General features: G+C 41.7%; 1 pseudogene; it reads right to left on the reverse strand.

Annotated features, from left to right (window-relative positions):
- Positions 1 to 9,908: 9,908 nt before the first annotated feature.
- Positions 9,909 to 10,596, reverse strand: LOC132375314 (large ribosomal subunit protein mL64-like; annotated as a pseudogene).
- Positions 10,597 to 19,993: the final 9,397 nt, after the last annotated feature.

Genomic DNA, 19,993 nt, shown 5'->3' on the forward strand with positions numbered 1-19,993 from the left:
GAGATCAGATCGATGCTTTGTGATGACCTAGAGGGATGGGATAGGGAGGGTGAGAGGGAGGCTCAAGAGGGAGGGGGTATGGGGATATATGTATACATATAGCTGATTCACTTTGTTGTACAGCAGAAACTAACCCAACATTGTAAAACAATTATACTCCAATAAAGATAAAAAAAAAAAGGAACATACAGAAATAAAAGGATACATGTTGAACACATTAGAACACACCAGGGTGGGGTGGAGAAAAGAAGAATTGTGGCAATAAAGGGAAGATATAAATGAGTAAATAAAACCAGAGGAGGGCCTTCCCAGGATCAATGCACCTGGTCTAACTGCCACCTCTTAAACTCCAGGTAAAACCTCTGTAGCATCTGTCCAGTGTCTGGGCTTGAACTTCCTCCTGGGTCTTCCATCATCTCTGAAAAGGGAAGAGAGCAGAAACGGCTTCTTCCCATTCTCTAGACTCTCCATGACACTATTTCACAGATAGCTAACAGAATTTTAATGAACTTAGTCACTGGCAGAATTGAGTCCAATTTTCATCTTTGTAATACAATTACATAATCCAAGAGCTTAAAAAATGTAAATGGAAAATGACACCTCTAGGCACATATGTAAAAATTTTTGTTTCCTAACATATGAAAGGACAATAATAATTTCTGCTTTTAGGGTTATTTGAAATTCAAATGACATTATATATGTAAAATGCTTACCATAATACCTGGTGCAAGGTAAAGCACTCAATATGTAGTAGCTACATTAAGTGAAATTGTGGTAGAGAAATTGTTTTGAAGATGGTTAGTTGGAATTGTAAACATTTTTGCCTAAGAAACAATATTAAAAATGGAGATGGCTGTAAATCCAGTTAGATCCAAAAGACAATTTAGAATGTTAAATGATTTGAAATATTGCAGTCCTAACTAAACCACTGCTAATCAAATAACATTTATTAAGAGCCTGCTATGTACTATAGTAGGTGACTAATTTCCAATACGAGACAGTGTTTGGACCTCCGGAGGTTTCCCTGACTATTGCATGTGTAAGTTACTCCCAAACTGTGGTCTGAGGACAGGGGCCTCTGCAATCCATTTGCTAGTGGTCTGTGATTAGAAAAGAACAGTCACTGAGAATAGACATTCAGAAAATTTTATGGCAATTTGATGGAGTAATTTTATGTCTATTGAATCTAATAATTACAAAAATCGGATTTAATTTTTGGTAAGTTATTTATATTGTATTTTACAAAAGTTTTGGCCCATAATGGGTTAGGCAGTGGGTGTAAGAATAACATATCCTCAACGCAGACCACAGACAGTTTGAGAAGCACAGATGCAAAGTACGTCCCTACTGCAGTCACTCCATCAGATCACCCTCATTTATTTTCTTTGTAGAAATTACCAGTATCTGAAATTAACATGTTTATTGAATTTTGTTTGTTTGTTTGTTGAATTTTTATCTTGTCTCCTTCCTTCTACTAGAGGGTAATTTTGGGGAGGGGCAGTCTTTGTTTTAGTACTAACAATCAGAACACTGTCCAATGTACCCTAGACACTAAACAAATTTTAGTTGACCCAACAAGTGGGTTCAGTTTTAACTGCTGCTGTTAATACAACAACAAGAGTTGTCATTCAAGAGGCAGAGACCCTCAAAGCCCCATCCAGGTGTGGCTTCCAGCTGTCCTGAGGCTGCGAGAGGGGCCAGCGGCTCCCTCCTCCAAACAACAGGATTCAAATTTGTGACTCCCGAAAACCTTCAGAATTTAATGAGTAATTAACTGCTTTGAATGACAAAGCTCTGCTCTCTGACCAATTAGCCTGCTAATTATAAACCTTTTTTAAGCTAAAGATTTAGATTAGACTATAGTGTTAATGTACTTGAGCTAAACACCCTATGTGCCTGTGGTAATGAACTCTATTTTTAAAAAGAGTTTCCACGTATTTGCAGACCATTTTCTAATTCAGACCGACCTCCCTTGCCCTATTAGTGTGAATTACAGATCCTTCACTGTCATGGTTAAACAGAGTAAGTTAATTTAGACCCCTGGATGACTAAAGCTGGGAGGATATTCTTAGTGGTTCTAATGACTGAATCTTGTGGTTTGCTGCGAGGACAGCATTAGGAGCTTCTATCGAAGTTAGAAAGGGGTGATGAAGAGATGTGTGTTCCAAGGGTTTAGGGGGACATGGGGGGAGAGACAGGAAATAGGAAAAAAAAAAAAACTGTTTTCCAATTACATAACAACAAATGCCGTGGCTATCCTTATAAAAGGTCAGAAGCACAGCAACTGAAGCTGTCACATAATAGAAAATTTGATGATAGTAACTAAGAAAACACAAAAGACAGCTAATCTCCCCCCTACTGCTAAAGCTGGCTGAGGTAGATCAATTTAGTCATGGTTGTTGTGAAGAAATTGCACTTGTTTGATGTTTCACCAGCTGATCATGTGGTTTCCTAGGAAACATCCTTTTTCACTTAAATCTAATTCTCCCACGTTGTGGGATCTGATGAGTCACTCAGCCTGGCTTTCTTCTCACTTCCTTCTACCCATTAAAGGGGACCCACCGGCTGGAAATCTACCAAATGAAATGAATTTATTAGTTCTTTTCACCTTTGTTCTTCACTTAACTCTTTTGCTTCTTCCTCATAAGTCTAACTGCTTCCCTGGTGTGAAGGGCCAGGGATAATGAAGAAGCCAGCAGGGCGCATGATGTGAGCCAGTGCTGGACAGTGAATTCCATCAATTTCTCAGTTATTAAACTGTATCTCAGCTTCTACCTTTAAATGGAAAGCATTACGTGCATAGAGACATTTTTGCCCTGTAACTTGTAGTGGAATTTGATGTCAGCTTAATTTTAGATTCCCAGTCACACTTTAATGTATGGTTATGAGAGAGAGAGAGAGACAGAGAGGGAGGGAACATATAAGTAAGAGAACTTATGCAGATGTTTTTATTCTTATTCGAAACAATTCATAGACGCATTGCCACAACAAATCTAGAACTTCAAGGTAATCAAAATATAATTTTAATTTGTGAAGTGCAGATATACGATATATATTTAATACAAATATATAAAAATTAAATATAAATATACACTATATAAACATATATTTAATATATTATCTATATCTAATAAAGATAAATATATAATTATATATAATATATAAATATATTTAATTTCTCTATGTGTAAATTAAAGTAGCGTGCTCACCCCTCCTAAATACGCTGAGCCACAGTTAATTGAGCTCACACATTCTAAGCAGAGCTGTCTCTTTGGTAACTGGGGAAGTGGCATAGACATGAGTGACAGAGAGAGGTCTGTGGAGATTCAGCATGACTAAAGAATTCTCAGAGCAAAACCTCACTGACTCTTTGCTCCAATGGCAGCTCATGGAAGGGCCTAGGCTGCAGACTGTAGGTACACCCTCACTGGCCTATGCTGAGTTAGCTGTATTGTCGTCTTCCGTTTTTGCTACACTCACTGGGCCTTTACTCTGTGCTCATTACTTTCCTTATGTTATCTCGTGTGAGATGAGGTATGGTATTTTTACCTCCATTTTACAGATGAGAATAATCAAGGTCTAGAATTGGTAAATGCTTTGCCCAAAGTCACACAGCTTGGGGCAGTTTTAGCTCATTCTCAGCTCTGATGTCCATGATCTTTATAATTCTATTGAATACATTCTTTCTCTCATGCGCAAATGTATTGGTTTTCTTTAAGATGAGAGATTGTAGAGGCTATGAAAATGCCTGCATCCGAGCCATCAAGCTACTAAATTCACAAAAGCCATTGTAAATATATCCCAAGCCTAGATGGGTCTCACCAATATGGCTCAAAAAAAGCAGGATCAATATGGTTGGAAATTGAACTTTTGCAGTAAAGTTACCTGGGCAGAGTGCCTATCAGAGACTTGCTAACATAGCATCAGATAATCCTGAGAATGAGCTTTCACTCCTAGGATATGAGCAAAAAAAATGATACATTCTCAACCACCTCCTATGCTGAGATTTCCTCATGCCGTTCGTTGTATCCCCATGGATCGAAGGAACTAGGTTAGAGCATATTTCATGGGTGCCTAGGAATAAAGCCACCTTCGGTTAAAATCATAACAATCTGCTCACTTATATCTGCTTCCCACTTCAGGCTTCTTTTTAAAAAAAAAAAATATATATATATATATATTTATTTGGCTGCGCTGGGTCTTAGTTGTGGCATGCAGGATCTTCATTGCCATGTGCGGGATCTTTGTTGTGGCACACGGGGATCTTTAGTTGCGGCATGAAGGATCTAGTTCCCTGACCAGGGATCGAACTTGGGCCCCCTGCATTGGGAGTGCAGGGTCTTAGCCACTGGACAACCAGCGAAGTCCCACACTTCAGGCTTCTTAGTAAACACTGATCTGATTAATGGGCTTCATTGATAAACTCTTGAAAACCAGTAGTCTAACTCCAAAACAATGCATAAGTTAGCTCTTTGTCCATTATGAACCGCCATAAACTTCAGTGACATGCAACGATAAATCTGACTGTGGAGTAAAACTGCTCTAGGCTTGTATGATCTTGGATACACTCACATGTCTGCAGCTGTCTAGACATCTAGGCTGCACTTGGTTAGGGAGCCTCTGCTCACATGTCTCTCATCCTTCTTCTGGGTCCAGTGGGCAGCCCAGGCCTGTTCTTTTCTTCCTGGTGACAGAGGCTCCAGAGCACAAGTATAAAGACATAAGGCCTGGTTGAGGTCAGAGTCAGAACTGACAGATCATCACTTTCAGAGTTCTATTGGCCACACGGAGCTGTATAGTAGAACCCAAAAGACGCGTACACTGCTCTCCACAGAGCACTGCAGCGCTCAATGGCAAAAGATGTGGCTACAGAGAGGATGCAGAATTGAGGTTGATCATGTAATCCACCAGAGAGAACGGACCACATTTTACACTCTACATCTAACACTAATGGTGTGAAATTGGGCAATTTATTTATAATCTGAGTCTTAATTTCTTTCTTTCTTTTTTTTTTCCTTGTTAAACTGCACTATTCCTAGCACATGCAGTCCTTGTGAGAACTGAATGAGGAAAAGCACATGAAATTCCCCAACATGAAAATGGAAAAGTAGCTGCACTAGGGCTCCACAAAGCGCCATCTTCCTTCTTACTTTGACCAATGCGCTCCCTCGCTCACTCATTTCCTTTCAATGTTCCCATTTCAGAAATGTTCCCATATGATGTTCAAGGAGACTCCCTCCTGAGGTCAGGAGACTGCATTCCAAGAGTCTATATTCTTTGTTTTGTCTCATTTTAGGCCCTTATATGCTACCATATGACAACTAAGACTATATAAGCAATTATTTTCCAGGAGGCACAGATGTTGTTTGTTTCATTTGAGAAGCCAAGTCCTTATTGGTCCTGCTTTCAAGGTCCATTTCCCAGGAAACATTTTATCCACAGAACAATAAAGAGAAGCAAATGACATTATTAGTATCTAAAGACTCATTAAATTCTACTCAGTATTAAAATGTCCCAAACTCTCTAGAGAGTTCTGAATATAGATGTTCATTTAACCTTCCTTTAAATTGCAGTATTTGAATGGGAGACGGAATCAGATTTTGGTCAGCAAATGTTACATAACAGCTGCTTTCAGAGGGCTCTTGTCTGTTCCCATTTCTTTTGGATGTTTGCATTTGCAACTGTAAGAAGAAATCTTCTCTTGGATGTAAGTTTGCCTTTACCTTCAGGCTCAAACAGCTTCTCTCACTGCTTTTTGGGGACAGTCATTGGATAGACCAGTGTGTCTTAAATTCCAGTAAAAATATCACAAACCCGTCTGGAATCCATCAATGACAGCTTCTGTCATGGCAGATGTATAAAAAGATTAAATCAGAAAGAATAAGAAGCTTCGTGCATCTTTTGGGAGACCAGTCAGGACACCTTGTGACCTGGTTGAATCTGGAGGAGTTGTTTTCCTAAAGTTTATGTGTGTGAGTAGGCACAGATGTACTTTGCAGTGTGAGGATGACTCTGGATGTTTTGGAAGAAGGCCAGTAGCAGGCAGCTAAGCAACCAGCCAGGACCCTAGGGAAGTGGCAGTAGGAGGTATCCTTGGCCTCAAACATTGGGTGGATTGAGCATTGTAATGGGAAATAGCAGCAGGGTATCTGCAGGTTCACAGAGGTATGTAGAGAAAGGGTGGACTTATCCTCTGGAGCAAGACTGGGACCTGGCTCAAAAACCAGGTCAAAAAAATTTACTAGACCTGGATGCAAGGTTAAAACTAGATTCACCACGTCATTACACTGATGCTCTCTGTTTAGATGCTGAACTGAACTGCTCTGACCCCCAACCCTATTACACACTCAGGGTAGAAACACCTCTGCATACATGTGACTTCTCTTCCATCCATCTCCACCTCTGGTAGAGAATATTTGTCACCATTCACTCTGAGCACTGAGAACAAACAAAAGTGGGCTGTGGACCTCTTTACAACCTGAGCACTTCAAAAATCCCATAGGGCCTTAGAATAAAACAGAAAGTTGGAATTTCAAAGAGAACATAATTAAGTGACTACAGAGATGAGGTTGGGTTGTACAAGTGATGCTGAAGCTCCCAGGGATTAGTGAAAGTAGAAAACCATTTACCACTCAGAGGCCTGAAAGGGCAAGGAGAGGAAACAGAGGCTGGTGAGAGCTGAAGCTGAGAACTTGAGACCACCTGACGTAAGGCCATTCTAGAGGTACTGGGTTCCTAATACAACTGAGACACTGAGGTGAGGAGACAGCTAGGGGATAAGTACCTTGACCTCTCTCTGTCCCAGACTCCTGCTAGGACAGCCCATTGGGGAACCCAATCAGAACCCAGAGGGTAAGGGAACCTTGGTGATGTAAGGGGTCAGACCTCGGGGGACCAGGGCCTGGCAGAGAAGGTAGGGTTTGGATATGAGGAAGGACAAGTGGAAAATGATGTAAAATGTAGGCCCTTGAAAATCATTTATTCTATCAGTCTGACTTCTCTTTTTCAAATAAATTACCCTCACTGCCTTTAACCATCTTCTACTTATCAATGCTGAGGCCTTGGAGATGAAATATTTCATAAATACATTCATATCATTTTAATAATTTCTTAGTGTAGGATCTCAGAGATTTGTTTGCATTGCTAAAAAAAAAAAAAATAAAAGCAAAACCAAAAAGCAAATCTGTGGTGCTGACATGTAATATGATCTTCATTTCACTGAGAAGGAAGCTCGAAGACCCTGCAGGAGCTGAGACCTGTACATATCCTTAGAGTGACATCACAGTGAGGTCTGATGCTAAGGTTACAGAACTCCCCGATTGCCAGAACACTTCCGTGCTGCCATGAAACCCTGTGAATGCCATAGGACCAATGCAATGGGACCAATTCCATTCCTCATTTACTGACCTCACTTAATATGTCCCAGGCACTGTGCTAGGTGCATAGTAGGGAGAGAGTGGCAGTAAGACATCATAGAATCAGAAACTTTAATCCTTTTAAAGACCCACTTAAGAGTGTCTGCCATCTGCATACTGCTGGTGTGCCAATGATATTTTGCCTATTTTTACAATAGTGGAAAAGCTAGCATTTACTCATTTGCTTCAATAATCTTCTCCCTTCTCTATTTTAGGTCCTTCTATGATATCATTTTAACTCCTTCTCTTTCTCCATCTCTTCCTTCCTACCCACACCCCCAGCCCCATCTGCCTTCCCACAGTACTGAAAGCCAGTAGTTCCCAGGGGAAGCACTGCACCAGGATGAGGTTGCCTCTTGACACAAGGGATTCGAGATATCATTTTGAGACATTGGTCCTCTGGTTATAACACTACCTAGCTAATTACCAAGCATCTCCAGGTACTTGGCATGGAAACAGGCAAATTACACACATGATCTCCTTTAATTTGTTCCTATGCGTAAAATTTATTTGCACACATCAGTTCTTTGCTTATAGTGCTGCTGCCACCAAAATGATTAGTGTCATGAAACTGACAAGAAGCAAATCATCCTAATTTCTAACTTTGATGGCACTAAGTCTCAGTCTTCTCAGGTCTACGTGGTTCTCATTTGTTTGAACGCACGCAAGCCTGAATATAAAATCAAGTAAAAATGGCTAAGTGGGGAGGAAAGGCTTGAAAAGGGAAAATGAGACATCACATGGCATATGTTAGACTAACCTTGAACGAGTTTCATGAACACACATAACAGTGAAAGAAAGGCAGCATGTAATCTAAGCCTGAATACTTGGTAAATCCCCCACTCTGTTATTCTGAAGCAGATCTCTGATGGGATTATATTCCTTTCCTTCTGTCTTGAGCCCTCTTTCCCTCTGTCTTGAGCCCTCTTTCCCTGAAACACCTCTTTTTTTTTTCCCTGCCACTTTTTTTCTGCACTTTTTAAAAACCAACCTTGGCTTTGGGGAGGGTTTCCCCAGCAACTCTGGGAGAAGTTGCATTCAGTTACAGAACCATGGAAGTTTAGAGTCAGGAAGTAGTTTGGAAATCATCTAGTTGATCTTCCTCACCTCACCTATTAAGAACCCATAGTCTAGCAATGCAGAAATAGAAATTTCCATGATGATGGAAAATTTCCATATATGCACTGTCTGAAATGGTAGCCACTAGCCACATGTAGCTATTGTACACCTGAAATATGGTTAGTGTGACTGAATTCTAAATTTTATTTGCCTTTAATTTTAATTCAGAGAGCCACATAGGGATAGAGGCTACCATATGGCATAGTGGAGATCTAGAAAGTTCTTGGATTGTACCCAGTGTCACATAGCTTTAAAGTAGAAGAATTCACCTGATTGTACAGGCCTATGACTCAGTGCAGGGGTCTTTAATGGTTTTCAAATACTGGAGTAAATCAACCAACTAAGCCCAGCATGCATAATTAAGGTACAGGGGAGAAGTGTCAGCTGCCTTGGCAACGACAAAGTAACATGGGAGCTGTCAGAATCTGGTAGGGCAAGAGGAAGAGGCGTCCACCAATAGCTTCATCTTATGTTGTACCAGATATGATGCTCACACTGATGAAAAGAAAAATAAGTTTGGATGTATTTTAAAATTTTTATAAAGACAGCTGAAATGGAAGCTAAAATATTTATAGAACCATAAAAATTAGGAGATGGGGGAACAAGAAAGACAAGATTGAATGGTTATAAGAATGTTGAATTTACTATTGAGCAGGAAGTTAATATACAGTGTCCTAAAATGGACAAATTAAAGAATAAATAAGCATGAACGGTCACAACATCTCTGAGCGGAAGAGGTGAAAGCTGTCTCTGCGGATGGGGCAATGAGTAGGGAGGGATGCATAGACACAGTGAGTTAACACTTCTCTGCATTTTATTATTTTGGGCTATGTTCATGCTTTTTATTTCTTAAATAAATAAAAGCTATTTCTATGAGCTTCATGGGTTTGAAAGTAGGGCAGAAAATATATTTATCAGATTTTTTTTTTTTAATGGAGGGATGCTCGGAAACAACACTGCACTCAGTGCAGGGGTCTTTAATGCATAACACTGCACTGAAGGCACAATTAAGTAGATCACTGCTTTTCCTCATGCATGTAGCCAGACGTACAAAAATATTTACCCACAGAATCATTTGTATTTGTCTAATATATAAAGCCAGTGATTTTTGTCTGGCAGTCTCAGTCTCTGGCTGCAGTAAGTTAGATCTTCTAAACAATTATTCAGTGCAGTCAGAATAAGATGAATCAGGCTGAATATCACACAAATTCAAACGCAGCTCTTAACACACTCCAGTCAAAGAACAGCAAATATAAAGGCAGATGTGATCTTGCCTATTAGAATATCCCAGGAAAAAGTGTTCCCAGCCTGTCTTTTTGACACACATGCTGATACTGAATGGGGGTAGAACAAGAAGGCACTCACTTATGAGAGTTACGGGAAAGGAGGCAGAGATGCCCAGGTTGTGGCAATTAGAGCCCTTTTTTTATTGGCGGGGTGGGGGGAGGGGTTTGGGGCCATCAAACAGCAGGTTTTTTTGGGCGAGAACTCAGCTCGGGAGCTGGGTGTTGCAGAGCCTGCTGGGTCCTGGGCTGCCGCAGCGGCGACTGCGGTAGCTCGTGCCTATGTTTCTCCTCCTCGAGGCGCTTGCGATGCTGCTTCTCCCGGTCCTGCAGCAGCTTCCGGAGGCGGGCATTGCTCGGGTCCACGTGGTACCCCAGGCGCTCCTGGGCCTCAGCTTGGAGCTCCTCCTTCTCCGTCCGGTCCTGCTGCCGCCGCCGGCGATTCTCACTCCTCTGGGGCATCTTGGCCATGCGCTCTTCCATGAACTGCTCCCCGATTGACGCTGCTGCACCCGCAGGGACTCCCGCTTGGCCCCCAGGCTCGGGTACCATTCGCGCCTCTCAGCCTGTGGCGTCTGCAGCTGTTTCCGCAGTGGCCGCAAGAAAGCCACCCTGGAGGCGGCGCCAGTCCGCGTGAACTGCAGAGCCGCGTAGCGCGGCCCCAGCTGCCAGCGAAGGGTCAGCGGGTCATCCAGGTCTGGCCGCCGGACTCCTGGGGTCCAGGCCCAGGGTGGTCACCAGGCCGAGCAAGCTGTGCGCCTCCGCACGGGCGCCGCCATCTTGCCCGTTAAAATCCACTTTTGAGCTGGGTGTTGAGAATTGTGGACACCTGGCTGTAGATAAGAGCTGAGGATAAGCAGCTGACCTTCTGCAGAGCTGTTGTACACAGACTGAGGGGCCAGAGTGTGGTGAGTCCACAGAACCTAACAAGGCATGGACATCTGGGCAAACGATACAGTTCATGGGCGGGGGAGCAGACTGGTTAGACCAAATGGAAGACTAGACCCCAGCCAGCCAGCGGGCGTGTAGGAACGCCTTGCCCAGCACCGTCAGACTGCTCAATCCATCCCTCCTCTGCAGGAGCTCACTCTCCAAGTTTACACCTGAGAAGAGGTAAGTGGGGAACAAATGGGGTGTACCATAGTGTGTTCCCCTGGGCAATAACCCCTGACCTTCTGACCATGGTCTGATAAGACTCTAGGTGTCATGATGAATTTATTCCTATATGATCCTCGTACTTAACTTTAGCATTAATATTTCCTTTTTTTAAAAAATAAATTTATTTATTTATTTTTGGCTGTGTTGGGTCTTAGTTTCTGTGCGAGGGCTTTCTCTAGTTGCAGCGAGCGGGGGCCACTCTTCATCGCGGTGCGCGGGCCTCTCACTATCGCGGCCTCTCTTTTTGTGGAGCACAGGCTCCAGACGCGCAGGCTCAGTAGCTATGGCTCACGGGCCCAGTTGCTCCGCGGCATGTGGGATCTTCCCAGACCAGGGCTCGAACCCGTGTCCCCTGCATTGGCAGGCGGACTCTCAACCGCTGCACCACCAGGGAAGCCCCTGGCATTTCTATTTTCAAGTCTCATTTCCTAAAATTTCATTTTGAGTCATTTCACATTCTTGAATATGATCCATACTGTAAACCTCCTGAAAAGTCATTGTACCTCTGTGGTCTAAGATGGTGCAGGATTCTCTCCATCTAGGCATTATCAGGGCAAAGAAAATAAAAGCAATGTTAGTTGCTCTCATTCCGTAGTATAAATGAATTCTGGACACAGACTAGTCCAAGGGTTTTCTATGCCTGACAGGCCTAGAAAGAGGAACATTCATCTCAAGGATTTCATCCTCCTTCCTACTTTGACTGTGCACTGCCCGTCTCACTAACCCAATAGACATACTTCTTAGGCTCCAACCCCAGATTTTTGCCAAAAATTCCCAAGGAAACTGTAAGCTAGCCCTATACAGGATCTAGACCTGCTTGACCTCATCCAGTTTCTTTCTTTTTTTTTTTTTTTTACATCTTTATTGGAGTATAATTGCTTTAAAATGATGTGTTAGCTTCTGCTTTATAACAAAGAGATACATATACATATATCCCCATATATCTTCCCTCTTACGTCTCCCTCCCACCCTCCCTATCCCGCCCCTCTAGGTGGTCACAAAGCAATGAGCTAATTTCCCTATGCTATGCGGCTGCTTCCCACTAGCTATCAGTTTTACATTTGGTAGTGTATATACGTCCATGCTACTCTGTCTCACTTCGTCCCAGCTTACCCTTCCCCCTCTCCGTGTGCTCAAATCTATTCTCTATGTCTGCGTCTTTATTCCTGTCCTGCCCCTAGGTTCTTCAGAAACTTTTTTTTTTTTTTAGATTCCATATATATGTGTTAGCATACGGTATTTGTTTTTCTCTTTCTGACTTATTTCACTCTGTATGACAGATTCTAGGTCCATCCACCTTAATACAAATAACTCAAATTCGTTTCGTTTTATGGCTGAATAATATTCCATTGTATACATGTGCCACATCTTCTTTTATCCATTCATCTGTCGATGGACACAGGTTGCTTCCATGTCCTGGCTATTGTAAGTAGTGCTGCAGTGAACATTGTGGTACATGTCTCTTTTTGAATTATGGTTTTCTCAGGGTATATGCCTAGTAGTGGGATTGCTGGGTCATATGGTAGTTCTATTTTTAGTTTTTAAAGGAAGCTCCATACTGTTCTCCATAGTGGCTGCATCAATTTACATTCCCACCAAGAGTGCAAGAGGGTTCCCATTTCTCCACACCCTCTCCAGCATTTATTGCTTGTAAATTTTTTGATGATGGCCATTCTGACCAGTGTGAGGTAATACCTCATTGTAGTTTTGATTTGCATTTCTCTAATGATTAGTGATGCTGAGCATTCTTTCACGTGTTTGTTGGCAATCTGTATATCTTTTTTGGAGAAATGTCTATTTAGGTCTTCTGCCCATTTTTGGATTGGGTTGTTTTTTTTTTTGATATGGAGCTGCATGAGCCGCTTGTAAATTTTGGAGATTAATCCTTTGTCAGTTGCTTCATTTGCAAATATTTTCTCCCATTCTGAGGGTTGTCTTTTAGTCTTGTTTAAGTTTTCCTTTGCTTTGCAAAAGCTTTTAAGTTTAATTAGGTCCCATTTGTTAATTTTTTTTTTACTTCCATTTCTCTAGGAGGTGTGTCAAAAAGGATCTTGCTGTGATTTATGTCATAGAGTGTTCTGCCTATGTTTTCCTCTAAGAGTTTTATAGTGTCTGGCCTTACATTTAGGTCTTTAATCCATTTTGAGTTTATTTTTGTGTATGGTGTTAGGGAGCGTTCTACTTTCATTCTTTTACATGTAGCTGTCCAGTTTTCCCAGCACCACTTATTGAAGATGCTGTCTTTTCTCCATTGTATATTCTTGTCTCCTTTATCAAAAATAAGGTGACCTTATGTGCGTGGGTTTATCTCTGAGCTTTTTATCCTGTTCCATTGATCTGTATTTCTGTCTTTGTGCCAGTACCATACTGTCTTGATTACTGTAGCTTTGTAGTATAGTCTGAAGTCAGGGAGCCTGATTCCTCCAGCTCCATTTTTCTTTCTCAAGATTGCTTTGGCTATTCGGGGTCTCTTGTGTTTTCATACAAATTGTGAAATTTTTTGTTCTAGTTCTGTGAAAAATGCCATTGGTAGTTTGATAGGGATTACATTGAATATGTAGACTGCTTTGAGTAGTATAGTCATTTTCATAATGTTGATTCTTCCACTGCAAGAACATGGTATATCTCTCCATCTCTTTGTATCAACTTTAATTTCTTGCATCAGTATCTTGTAGTTTTCTGCGTAGAGGTTTTTGTCTCCTTAGGTAGGTTTATTCCTAGGTATTTTATTCTTTTTGTTGCAATGGTGAATGGGAGTGTTTCCTTAATTTCTCTTTCAGCTTTTTCATCATTAGTGTATAGGAGTGCAAGAGATTTCTGTGCATTAATTTTGTATCCTGCTACTTTACCAAATTCATTGATTAGCTCTAGTAGTTTTCTGGTGGCATTTTTAGGATTCTCTAGGTATAGTATCATGTCATCTGCAAACAGTGACAGCTTTACTTCTCTTCCAATTTGGATTCCTTTTATTTCTTTTTCTTCTCTGATTGCTGCGGCTAATACTTCCAAAACTATGTTGAATAACACAGTGGTGAGAGTGGACAGCCAAGTCTTGTTCCTGATCTTAGAGGAAATGGTTTCAGGTTTTCACCATTGAGAATGATGTTCGCTGTGGGTTTGTCATATATGGCCTTTATTATGTTCAGGTAAGTTCCCTCTGTGCCTACGTTCTGGAGGGTTTTTATCATAAATGGGTGTTGAATTTTGTAGAAAGCTTTTTCTGCATCTACTGAGATGATCATATGGTTTTTCTCATTCAGTTTGTTAATATGGTGTGTCACGTTGATTGATTTGAGTATATTGAAGAATACTTGCATTCCTGGGATAAACCCCACTTGATCATGGTGTATGATCCTTTTAATGTGCTGTTGGATTCTGTTTGCTAGTATTTTGTTGAGGATTTTTGCATCTCTGTTCATCAGTGATATTGGTCTGTAATTTTCTTTTTTTGTGACATCTTTGGTTTTGGTATCAGGGTGATGGTGGCCTCGTAGAATGAGTTTGGAAGTGTTCCCTCCTCTGTAATTTTTTGGAAGAGTTTAAGAAGGATGGGAGTTAGCTCTTCTCTAAATGTTTGACAGAATTCGCCTGTGAAGCCATCTTGTCCTGGGCTTTGTTTCTTGGAAGATTTTTAATCACAGTCTCAATTTCAGTGCTTGTGATTGGTCTGTTTATATTTTCTGTTTTCTCTTGGTTCAGTCTCGGAAGGTTGTGCTTTTCTAAGAATTTGTCCATTTCTTCCAGTTTGTCCATTTTATCGGCCTGTAGTTGCTTGTAGTAATCTCTCATGATCCTTTGTATTTCTGCAGTACCAGTTGTTACTTTTCCTTTTTCATTTCTAATTCTGTTGATTTGAGTCTTCTCCCTTTTTTTCTTGATGAGTCTGGCTAATGGTGTATCAATTTTGTTTATTTTCTCAAAGAACCAGCTTTTAGTTGTATTGATCTTTGCTATTGTTTCCTTCATTTCTTTTTTATTTATTTCTGATCTGATCTTTATGATTTCTTTCCTTCTGCTAAGTTGGGGTTTTTTGGTTCTTCTTTCTCTAATTGCTTTAGGTGTAAGGTTAGTTGTTTATTTGAGATGTTTCTTGTTTCTTGAGGTAGGATTGTAGTGCTATAAATATCCCTCTTAGAACTGCTTTTGCTGCATCCCATAGGCTTTGGGTCGTTGTGTTTTCCTTGTCATTTGTGTCTAGGTATTTTTTGATTTCCTCTTTGATTTCCTCAGTGATCTCTTGGTTATTTAGTAGTGTATTATTTAGCCTCCATGTGTTTGTATATTTTACAGATTTTTTTTCCTGTAATTGATAACTACTCTCATAGCATAGTGGTTGGAAAAGATACTTGATACGATTTCAATTTTCTTAAATTTACCAAGGCTTGATTTGTGACCCAAGATATGATCTCTCCTGGAGAATGTTCCATGAGCACTTGAGAAGAAAGTGTATTCTGCTGTTTTTGGATGGAATGTCCTGTAAATATCAATTAAGTCCATCTTATTTAATGTATCATTTAAAGCTTGTGTTTCCTTATTTATTTTCATTTTGGATGATCTGTCCATTGGTGAAAGTGGGATGGTAAAGTCCCCTACTATGATTGTGTTACTGTCGATTTCCTCTTTTATGGCTGTTAGCATTTGCCTTATGTACTTAGGTGCTCCTATCTTGGATGCATAAATATTTACACTTGTTTTATCTTCTTGTTGGATTGATCCCTTGATCATTATGTAGTGTCCTTCTTTGTCTCTTGTAATAGTCTTTATTTTAAAGTCTATTTTGTCTGATATGAAAATTGCTACTCCAGCTTTCTTTTCATTTCCATTTGCATGGAGTGTCTTTTCCATTCCCTCACTTTCAGTCTGTATGTGTCCCTAGGTCTGAAGTGGGTCTCTTATAGACAGCATATATACGGGTCTTGTTTTTGTATCCATTCAGCTTTTCTGTGTCTTTTGGTTGGAGCATTTAATCCATTTACATTTAAGGTAGCTATCGATATGTGTGTTCCTTTTACCATTTTCTTAATTGTTTTGGGTTTGTTATTGTAGGTCGCTTCCTTCTCTTGTGTTTCCTGCCTAGAAAAGTGCCTTTAGGATTTGTTGTAAGGCTGGTTTGGTGGTGCTGAATTCTCTTAGGTTTTGCTTGTCTGTAAAGGATTTAATTTCTCCATCGAATCTGAATGAGATACTTGCTTGATAGAGTACTGTTGGTTGTAGGTTTTTCCCTTTCATCACTTTAAATATGTCCTGCTACTCCCTTCTGGCTTGCAGAGTTTCTGCCGAAAGATCAGCTGTTAACCTTACAGGGATTCCCTTGTATGTTATTTGTTGTTTTTCCCTTGCTGCTTTTAATATTTTATCTTTGTATTTAATTTTTGATAATTTGATCAATATGTGTCTTGGCATATATGTCTTGGCATGTTTCTCCTTGAATTTATCCTGTATGGGACTCTCTGCACTTCCTGGACTTGATTGACTATTTCCTTTCCCATATTAGGGAAGTTTTCAACTATAATCTCTTCAAATATTTTCTCAGTCCCTTTCTTTTTCTCTTCTTCTTCTTCTGAAACCCCTATAATTCGAATGTTGGTGCATTTAATGTTGTCCCAGTGGTCTCTGAGACTGTCCTCAATTGGTTTCATTCTTTTTTCTTTATGCTGCTCTGCGGTAGTTATTTCCACTATTTTATCTTCCAGGTCACTTATCTGTTCTTCTGCCTCAGTTATTCTGCTATTGATTCCTCGTAGAGAATTTTTAATATTTATTGTGTTGTTCATCATTGTTTGTTTGCTCTTTAGTTCTTCTAGGTCCTTGTTAAACATTTCTTGTATTTTCTCCATTCTATTTCCAAGATTTTGGATCACCCCTGAATTGTTTTTCAGATAGACTGCCTATTTCCTCTTCATTTGTTTGGTCTCGTGGGTTTTTACCTTGCTCTTTTATCTGCTATGTGTTTCTCTGTCTTCTCAGTTTGCTTAACTTACTGTGTTTGGGGTTTCCTTTTTGCAGGCTGTGGGTTTGTAGTTCCCGTTGTTTTTGGTGTCTGCCCCCAGTGGCTAAGGTTCGTTTAGTGGGTTGTGTAGGCATCCTGGTGGAGGGAACTAGTGCCTGTGTTCTGGTGGATGAGGCTGGATCTTGTCTTTCTAGTGGGCAGGACCGTGTCCGGTGGTTTATTTTGGGGTGTCTGTGACCTTATTATGATTTTAGGCAGCATCTCTGATTTAGAGAGGGGTTGTATTCCTGTCTTGCTAGTTGTTTGGCATAGGGTGTCCAGCACTGTAGCTTGCTGGTCTTTGAGTGGAGCTCGGTCTTAGCGTTGAGATGGAGATCTCTGGGAGAGCTTTCACTATTTGATATTACTTGGAGCCAGGAGGTCTCTGGTGGACCAATGTCCTGAACTCGGCTCTCCCACCTCAGAGGCACAGGCCTGACATCTGGCCGGAGCACCCAGACCCTGTCAGCCACATGGCTCTGAAGAAAAGGGAGAAAGAAAGAGAGAGAGAGAAAGAAAGAGAGAAAGAGAAAAAGAAAGAGAGAAAGAAAGAAGGAAAATAAAGTTATTAAAAAATAAAAAATTATTAAAAATTATAAATATTAAAATGTAATAAAAAAAAGAAAGAATGAAAGAAGAGAGCAACCAAACGAAAAAACAAATCCACCAATGATAACAAGCACTAAAAACTGTACTAAAAAAAAAAAAAAAAGGGCAGACAGAACCCTAGGACAAATGGTCAAAGCAAAGCTATACAGAGGAAATCACACAAATTCCACCGCCTCAATTTTGGGATGATTCGTTGTCTATTCAGGTATTCCAGAGATGCAGAGTACATCAAGTTGATTGTGGACGTATAATCCGCTGCTCCTGAGGCTACTGGGAGAAACTTCCCTTTCTCTTCTTTGTTCGCACAGCTCCTGGGGTTCAGCTTTGGATTTGGCCCCGCCACTGCGTGTAGGTCACCTGAGGGCATCTGTTCTTCGCTCAGACAGGACGGGGTTAATGTAGCAGCTGATTAGGGGGCTCTGGCTCACTTAGGCCCGGGGGAAGGAGAGGTACCGAATACGGGGCGAGTCTGTGGCGGCAGAGGCCAGCGTGACGTTGCACCAGCCTGAGGTGTGCCATGTGTTCTCCCGGGGAAGTTGTCCCTGGATCATGGGACCCTGGCAGTGGCAGGCTGTACTGACTCCCGGGAGGGGAGGTGTGGAGAGTGACCTGTGCTTGCACACAGGCTTCTTGGTGGCTGCAGCAGCAGCCTTAGTATTTCACGTCCGTCTCTGGTGTCTGCACTGACACCTGAGGCTCATGCCTGTCTCTGGAGCTCGTTTAGGCAGTGCTCTGAATCCCCTCTCCTCATGCACCCGGAAACAACTGTCTCTTGCCTCTTAGGCAGTTCCAGACTTTTTCCCGGACTCCCTCCCAGCTAGCTGTGGCACACTATCCCCCCCTTCAGGCTGTGTTCACACAGCCAACCCCTGTCCTCTCCCTGGTGTCTGACCTCTGAAAGCTGGAGTCTCAGCTCCCAGCCCCCACCTGCCCCTTGGGTGAGCAGACAAGCCTCTCAGGCTGGTGAGTGCTGGTCGGCTCCAGTCCTCTGTGCGGGAATCTCTCAGCCTTGCTCTCTGCACCTCTGTTGCTGTGCTCTCCTCTGTGTCTCTGAAGCTTCCCCCCAGCACCACCACCCCCTGTCTCCGTCAGTGAAGGGGCTTCCTAGTGTGTGGAAACTTTTCCTCCTTCACAGCTCCCTCCCAGCGGTGCAGGTCCCATCCCTATTCTTTTGTCTCTGTTTTTTGTTTTTCTTTTACCCTACCCATTTATGTGGGGAGTTTCTTGCCTTTTGGGAAGTCTGAGGTCTTCTCCCAGCGTTCAGTAGGTGTTCTGTAGGAGTTATTCCACATGTACGTGTATTTCTGATGTATTTGTGGTGAGGAAGGTGATCTCCACGTCTTACTCCTCTGCCGTCTTGAAGGTCTCCCCTCCCTCATCCAGTTTCTGTAGATCCTTTCTATCAAGTGTGGATCTTCCTTCCAGAAACCCCCTTGCTTCCATTTTGGCCTCATTGCCCTTGCAGAATGCCAAGAATTACCATGGGTGTCCTACTTACTTCAAAACTGAGTTCACAAAAAGTCATGCTTACTGTCTTAGTCTTCTCAGGCTGTCATGACAAAATACAACAGACTGGGTGCCTTAAACAACAGATTTTAATTCTTTTACAGTTCTGGAGGCTGGAAAGTCCAAGATCAAGATGTCAACTAATTGATTTCTGGTTTAGCTCTCTTCCTGGCTTGCATATGGTTGCCTTCTCGCTATGTCCTCACATGGTCTTTCCTCTGTGCAGGCACATGGAGGGGGACAGAAATAGCTCTCTCTCTTCCCCTTCTTATAAGGCCACTAATGACATCATAAGGGCCCCACCCTCATGACTAATTAAACCCTAGTTTCCACCCAAAGGCCGCATATCCAAATACCATCACACTGGAGATTAGGCTTCAATATATGAATCTGTGGGGGAAAACAAACATTTAGTCCAAAACATTCCACCCCTAGCCCCCTTCTCCAAATTTATGTCTTTCTCTCACACAAAATACATTCATTCCATCTCAACAGTCCCCAAAGTTTTCACTCTTTCCAGCATCAACTCTAAAGTCTGAAGTCCAAAATCTCATCTAAATATAATCTAAGTTAGACATAAGTGAGACTGAAGGTATAATTCATCCTGAGGCAGAATTCCCCTCCAGCTGTGAATCTGTCAAACAAGACAAGTTATGCACTTCCAAAATACAATAATGGTACAGGAATAGGTTAGACATTCCCATCCCACAGGAGAAATAATAAAGAAGTAAAGGGTGACAGGTCCCAAGAAGATCCAAAACCTAGCAAGGCAGATTCCACCTCATCTTAAGGCTCGAGAATAATCCTCTTTGGTTCAATGCTCTGACCCGCTGGGGTGGCAGTTCCATCTTCTAGACCCATGGTCCCATCTTCAGACCCCCTGGGGTTGATAGTCCATTCCTCAAGGCTCTGCC

The sequence above is a fragment of the Balaenoptera ricei genome, chromosome 11 (genome assembly GCF_028023285.1).
Source record: "Balaenoptera ricei isolate mBalRic1 chromosome 11, mBalRic1.hap2, whole genome shotgun sequence".
NCBI lineage: Eukaryota > Metazoa > Chordata > Mammalia > Artiodactyla > Balaenopteridae > Balaenoptera > Balaenoptera ricei.